Source organism: Chionomys nivalis, chromosome 12 (genome assembly GCF_950005125.1).
Source record: "Chionomys nivalis chromosome 12, mChiNiv1.1, whole genome shotgun sequence".
NCBI classification, from domain to species: Eukaryota; Metazoa; Chordata; class Mammalia; order Rodentia; family Cricetidae; genus Chionomys; species Chionomys nivalis.
This window is the reverse complement of record NC_080097.1, coordinates 22,753,183-22,761,334: the sequence shown is the minus strand read 5'-3', so window position 1 is coordinate 22,761,334 and position 8,152 is coordinate 22,753,183.

The window sequence follows — 8,152 nt, the reverse complement described above, 5'->3', positions numbered from 1 at the left end:
CCTGATGCATGAGATAGAATGCATGCCCAGTATTGCTTGAGTGACCAAAAACCTGAGACTACATAGCACAAGGACCTTAGGTAAAAGTCAAACTAATATTCTAAATGAAAGAAAAAATATAAAAACAGGGCTTCTAATGATATTCAGCTATCCTCATAGGTCAGTGCCTTGCTCCTCCATCATTAGAGAAACTTTCTACTACAGAATAGATGGGAACAAATGTGAGAGACCCACAGCAAAACATTGCACAGAGAGTGGGGCACAATGAAATACTCAGTACTAATGGAAGTTTCCATCAAATCCTTCCCTTTTGACCTCAGGGAATGCCACAGAAAAGAATATAAGAGCTAGAGGGAATGGAGGACACCAAGAAAAAAAAATGGCCCTGTTTTATTGTGTTGGGACTAATTGAGTCCTGGCTTTCAGCTGCTCTTCCCTGTTTAGAGCCTTCTGATTGAAGTTACTAGAAGCTGTGCCTAGCTTAGAGGATCAGAGGATGGGATTTTCACCTGATGGCCATTGACTGAAGTGTATTTAAGCCTCCATGGTGCTATTAAAGAGGGGCTTTTGGTACCAGTGATTGAAGGTCTGTGTGTCGGACTGTCTCTGCATGTGTATTTTCAACCTCCAGCCCCTTGCCCGAAGCTCGCGAACTGGGTTCTAGCGCATAGACCACAGATGGGGGGTGGGGGGGTGGGGTGAGCGGCATTATTTTATTTAATTTTAAAAAAGAAAACAGAGTACCTTTTTTTCATTTTATATACCAATCCCACTTCCTTCTTCCTCTCATCCTCCCATTTCCTCTTCCTACCCTATCTCCCCACCCCCATCCATTCCTCAGAGAGGGTAAGGCACATTGCTTTGGCGAAGGTCCAAGGCCCTCCCTACTATATCTAGGCTGAACAAGCCATCCATCCAAAGAGAATGGGTTCCCACAAAGTCAGTATAAGCAGTAGGGATAAGTCTTAGAGCCACTGCCCGTGGGCCTGCAGTCTGCCCCATGCATACACTGTCACCCACAATCAGAGGATCTGGTTTTGACCTATGCTGGTTTCTTACATGTGCTGCTTGAATTGGTGAGCTCCCATTAGCTCCGGAGCTATTCCTATTTCAGGAACTATTGAAACCCATAAACTGTTTCAGTGGGTGTTCCCATCGTGGTCTTGACCTCTTTGCTCATAGTCTCACTCCTCCCACTCTTCAACTGAATTTTGGTAGCTCAGCCCAGTGCTCTGCTGCGGGTCTCTGCCTCTGTTTCCATCAGTTACCGGATGAAGGTTCTACAGTGACATTTAAGATATACATCCAAAGGACCTTTAAGTCATCATGAGCAGAGATCTTATGAGCCCTTATGCCCCAGGACACCTATATATACATTCTGGCTTCCAGTTTATTTAAAGTTTTTACAAGCTTCCTAAGAGTACATACAAACAAGCAAGTGGGTCACAGATTCTTGTACATTCTCTTTGGCTCTTTTCCTTCTGTTGGTTTTTCTTGTCTAACTCTAGTATGATAGTTTCTATTTTATCTATTATATTTATTTTTATATTTTAAAATAATAAATGAAAGAAGGAGAATGGGAAGGAAGGAAAACCTAATGGCTAGGTTATAAGTTAACTATTGAACTGTCATTTATACCTGCTGTAAGAAGAAAATAAGTTTTCTCCAATGGAGTGTCACTGGCCATATCAGCCACTCCAAGCAGACCTCATGCTGAGGAGTTGACAAATATCTTGGGGACTCCAAAATTTGTTTCTTTGTACGTGGGAGGTGTGTGTGTGTGTGTGTGTGTGTGTATGTGTGTTGTTTTATATGGTTATAATTTGGTATTTTATTGTTGACACTTTCTCTTTGGATGTTTCATTTTGTTTTCTCAGTTTGGAAGGGTTTTGTTGTATTGGGTCCTTTTCTTTTGGAAAAGCTTTTAATGGCGTGGATATAGAGGGAGATGATCTGGAAGGATATGGTGTTGGGCAAGAACATTTTTAAAATACCTTTAATTTAAAAAATGTGAAGAACATTATATATAATAATAAAAATGTCACAATATTCAACTTTTGTATACTAAATACTGTGCATCATTTGTTCACAAATATAAAATTTTATAACTGGTAATTGATGAAATAAAAATTAATCTATGAAACTTCATTCTGCTTCAATCTTTTAAATTTAAATTCCCTTTTTAGATAGATTTATTCATTTACATATGCCTGTTTGCCTGAGAGTATTTGTATCTCATATGACCAGTGATTGCAGAGGCCAGAAGGCATCAGATCCTTTGGAACTACTGTTACAGGCAATTCTGATCCATTTGACATGTGTACAGGGAACTGAACCTGAATCCTTTAGAAGAGGTTGACAAGTTTAAACTGCAGCCCCTCAATTAATTTCTTAAAGCACATCTAGTAAAATATGTTATATTCTATAAAAGAGCATGTGTATTATCAAAGACTGTTTTACAAATTTCTTTGGAATATTTGAAGATAAGAGAATATTTTGGAATATTTTCAGCTGGCACTATTTATGAGAATTGATTTTATAATCTATCTTAATAATTTTATCAGAGTAGGTTTATATTGTATGGAAAGTAGATGGGAAATTAATATAATTATCTTTCTTAAAAATATAAGAGAAGCACATTCCCCATATGTCTTCAGGGTTTTCAGGTTTTGATACTATATGTACAATGTGTACTTGTGCAATGTGGCTTTTGGCCTCCACAGTCTTCATGGTGTTGAAGAAAAACAGCATACTTTGAAGAAGTTGAATATTCTACTTGTATGTAGGACAAAATTCCTCTGCTTTCTTATTTGTGGGTCCATTCTCAACACACAAGAAAGGTGTTCAAAAGAGAGGAGAAAAAAATTCATCCCAAATATATACCTGCCTGTAGTGTCAGAAAAAAATAAAATTATGACATTAAATCGAATTTGATTAGTTTAGTTTTATTGAAATAATAAAGACTCAGACATCTGAATTCTTGAAAATTTATGTAAGGATTTATGCAGTCCTTCATTTTTTTAGCAGTATTCTTCTGGTTTTTATGATCCTCTACGTATCTATATCTATCTATCTATCTATCTATCTATCTATCTATCTATCTATCATCTATCTATCTATCTATCTATCTATCTATGTGTGTATCATATAGATACATATGCAAATATATTTGTAAAATATATAATACACATGGAATAATATTTATATATGTACATATGTATTTGTAAAAAAAAGTATATAGATTTATTTGCCTGTGACTATTTGGAACAATACATAAGCTTTCATATTTTTCTTTGCTCATTCCTGAAATGCAACATAAATATACATATATACACCCACTTCTAGAAAAGCAGCCAAATGATCCAGGCAACAGATGGGAAACTCAGAGCCCATGTGTTCACATTCCAACTATGCCAATAACTTGCTGGGTGATCTTGAGCAAGCTACATATCTTCAGCTAATTGCCTTTCCTCTAAAAGAACAGAGCCATAGGGTTGAATATTAGCTTTCAGAAGCCAAGTAATGAATTTGTCCCACCATCCTTCTTAATATGGAAAACATATTCAAATAATAAAGAGCTGGAATTGATCTTATTATTATTGCATAATCTCATTAGGCCTCTCCTGCTGTTATGAAGGCTATAACCAAATGCTTTATAATACCCACCTTTTAAATATAGGGCCTTCACTAAACTGAGACAAGAAACAAAAGGAAAACTTAAATACATCTATTTGCCCCACAAAAAAAAAATACAAGCAGACAATAAATGCACAGTATAGTCCTCAATATAATTAGTCATTAAAAATGGAAAATAAAATAACCCAGTAAGATTCCATCTCATAACCAGTATAATGACTAAAGCTTGAGAAATTCCACAGAAGTCAGAGCGAAAGGATTGCAGGAGCCCAGAGGGTTCAAGGACACCAGGAGAAAGTAGTCCACATAATCAACTAAGCAGGACTCATAGGAACTCCCAGGGATTGAAGCAGCAATCACTGAGCCTGCATTGCTCTGTTATAGGTCCTTTTCATATATGTTATGGTCGTTTACCTTGGGGTTTCTGTTGAATTCCTAACAGTGGGATTGGCAATGTCTCTGACACTTTTGCCTACTCATACAATCTGTTCCCACCTACCGGGGTCTTAACTAGCCTTGATATGAGGTTTTAAGCCTAGTGTTATTGCATTTTTTGGTGTTCCATTGATACCACTGGGAGACCTATCCTTTTCTGAAGGAAAAAAGAGAAACAGTGAACGTGTGGGAGACCAGAGGAGGATAGACTGGAACGTGAAGAGAAAGAAGGCAGTCATGGGGGTGTATTATATAAGAGGAGAATAAATTTAACAATTAAAAGACACAAAACAGCAATACTCAAGAATGTGGAAAAATTAAACTAGTATTATAATGCTAGTAAGATTATTAAATGCAGGAATTCCTTTGGAAAACATTTGGACTGTCCTTCAACATGTTAAAATTATATTAAGTAGTTTAATATGAGATACAATTGAAAACATGTCCCTCTAAAAACCTATAGAGTACTGTTTTAATACATTCCTCAAGAATAACTGCACAGTAAAAACATCCAAATTTCCTTTATGCATAGGCAAAGTGTGATCGTGTATATTACAAAGTATTATTTAGTCAGAAAAGAATGATGCATAAAAGATATTTCAGCATTAAGTAGTGAAACCTGGATTTGAATATCTCCCAAAGTCGTATGTGTTAAAGTGTTTTTTATGGAGATTATATGAGAATGCTATTGTGTGTTGTGTTGTAGGAGGCCGCTTGTTTGTTTCTCAGTGACCATACTCCCAAAATTACCACTCTAAAACTGTAGTAATTAAATCACTGCTTATCTTTTTAGCTCTGGATTCTTATTGGCTAGCTCTTACATATTAATTTAACCTATTTCTATTTATCTGTGTATTGCCAGGTGGCTGTGGCTTACCAGCCAGGTTCTGCCTCATTTGTCCCAGGCAGAGGCTACATGGCTTCTCACTGACGCCATCCTCTGTCTTCCAAATTCAGTTTAGTTTTCTCACTTAGCTGGGTTCTGCATTGCTATAATCCCAAAGCAGTTCCTTTATTAATCAATGGTAATCACAGCATACAGAGGGGAATCCAAGAGCAGTGACGTTTCTGAGAAGTTGCTCAAAATTTAAGATATGGTGCCTGATGAGTATTAAATACGTGGGACTTAGTATGATGCTTTATATTAGTCTGTACATGTGTTTGTGGAAAATTTGGGGTCCCAGTCACTACTCTTGCTTCTGGCAATGATGTGATCATTCATGGTTCATAGTCTACTTCTACTATTTTGTGTTATTTCTTCATGGGTTTAGAGCAAGTGATCCAGTAAAATATGAGCTATAATACCCACAGCTGTGAGGCAAATACATTTTTCTGTTTATAAGTTAATAATATGTTATTTGTTATAATGTCAGAAAATATGGCTAAGAACCTTGAGGATATCTGAATAAGTTCAAAGAAAACAGTCATAAAACGTCACACCTCATTTAATCTTATTTTTATAATAGGAAATAAGAATAAGAAAGGTTGGAGAAACAAAAAGTAAATGATATTTTCTAGAACTCGCTTAGTGTTACTCAATTTCACCCCAGTCTTAACATTTTAATAAAGACTTTGCAAAGTTTTCAGGTGACCTTAGGCTGCTTTTTAAGGAACATAGAGCCCAAGAAAAGGGTTTTTCTCAGATTGCTAATTTGATAAACAATTGAAATTACTATTATTTCTAGACTGCACTATTGGTGAGATAATGCTGTGGTTAAGCATCATCATCATCATCTCTGTCTCTCTCTCTCTCTCTCTCTCTCTCTCTCTCTCTATATATATATATATATATATATATATATATATATATGAATGATGTGAAATAGCAGCTAAAAGTATGAATGCTGAACAGTTTGTGCCCAGCTGGTGAAACTACTGGAAACACAAAATGATGAATGTTCTTATCTTATCTTGGAGTTTCACTAAAGATTTTCTAGCTGAGTGGGCTACTCCTTTAATTTTTTTTTTTTTGCTTCCATGGAGTAAGATATATCATCTTCCATACCCTAAAAAGACAACCCTATAACATAGAATTATTATTCACTAATATAGAATTTAATTAAAGAAATTGTTTTTGTGATTTGAAAGACTATTACATAGGACTCTTTGTACATTAGTCTGAAAGCTGATGAATTCTTTTGATATGTTCAATGATATCAGTTGCACTGAGATTTATGAATAATATTTTTTTTTTGATTTTTCGAGACAGGGTTTCTCTGTGGCTTTGGAGCCTGTCCTGGAACTAGCTCTTGTAGACCAGGCTGGTCTCGAACTCACAGAGATTCACCTGCCTCTGCCTCCCAAGTGCTGGGATTAAAGGCGTGCGCCACCACCGCCCGGCATGAATAATATTTTGTATGTTTAAAGAACAATGCTTAGGAAAGAAAGATGGTCAGTTTTTCTTCATTCTACATTAGGAACAGGGAAAACTGCTAATGATGGCTTTTAGTTGCCATGACTATCTCATGACCCAGGATATACTATCTGAATTCATAGGCTTGGACATTTATTACATATTTTTATAGACAGGCAAAATCTTTATAGAATTATGATGAGCTAAAGACATCTGAAAATTTTCAATATTCTTTTATATTTTCTTCCTGAATCCATAAGTATTAATAGCCAACTATTAGCAATAAATACATTTTAAATGACTTTTGTCTAGAAATTTCCTCTTTTATTTCATTTCTACTAATTAATATCAGACTTAGATAATGCAGAGCTCTTAGCTAGGAACACTAGACTGATGGAGGAAGGTCATTGGTTAATTAATAAAGAAACTGCTTGGCCCTCATAAGTTAGAACATAGGTGGGTGGAGTAAACAGAACAGAATGCTGGGAGAAAGAAGAAGTGAGCTTAGATGCCAATGCAGCTCCTCTCTCTGGGGCAGATGCAATGAAGCTCCGACCCAGGATGGACGTAGGCTAGAATCTTCCTGGTAAGTGCACCTCAAGGTGCTACACACATTAATAGAAATGGGCCAAGCAGTGTTTAAATGAACACAATTTGTGTGCTGTTATTTTGGGGCAAAGCTAGCCAGGCGGCCAGAGGCTGGGTGGCAGAAATGCAGCCCGCAGCTCCTCATTACACTAGACTCATGACTGCAGGACTCATCTGCTCAAGACAATAAACACTCTAATGTAAAAACAATCATGCAGCTTAGTGTCTCTAGTGCAGAACTTTGCAATTCTGTTACATCCTCTCTAGCTACTTTATCATGAAAATTTGCATGAAATCAATATTGGATTTACAGTTGCATTTTATTTGGTGGTGGTAAAAAAGTCAAAGATACTGGTTAGGTATCGTAGAGTTTCCAGGGTAAAGTCAAGAGGATGAAAAGTTTTAGGGCAACCTTGTGTATGTGACAAGTTATCTCAAATACCAAAAAGGAGTGAGAAATTAAATCTTCTTTGTTTGGAAAGAAACTTGTCCCATTGACTAAAGTCCAAATAAATTAAATCCAGAGAAATCACATAATTGAGATTTGAGATAAAAAAGAGTAGAAAAGGGTAAGAAATGCTTATACAACCAATAAAAATAATGTTCTGTTTTATTATTCACAGAAACGAAAAGCAATTTTACCATTAAAGACAAATAATCTACTTCCCTTATACTTCTAAGGTTAAATTGTTTAACAAAGGATGTGTATTTTGGAATCAATCTTTGTGAGAAGAGTCTGAGATTCCGATATGGAGGAAGAATAATTGCAAACAGTATGTCAGTGAGACTCTGAGAAGAGGTCAATATAGACTAAAGTGTGATATCAATTAGTGGATCATTTATGTATTATTTTTGTTACAAATTATTCAAAAGGATACTTCAAAATGTAATCAAAAAGAGCAAAAGATACTACTCCCATATGACCTTGGAGATACTTAAAATTAAAATCGTCAATTATAAAGCACAAAGATTGGCACATTCAAAGCCCTGGGAAGAAATGTGTTTCTTGACTCCATGTGGTTCACAGAGATGCCCTTATTCATTCTGTAATTCCATGTTTTCTATGGGCATTTGACATTCACATGGATCACAATTGTGCTTTTCATAACCCTAGGATTGTGGTGCAATTAACATCACAGT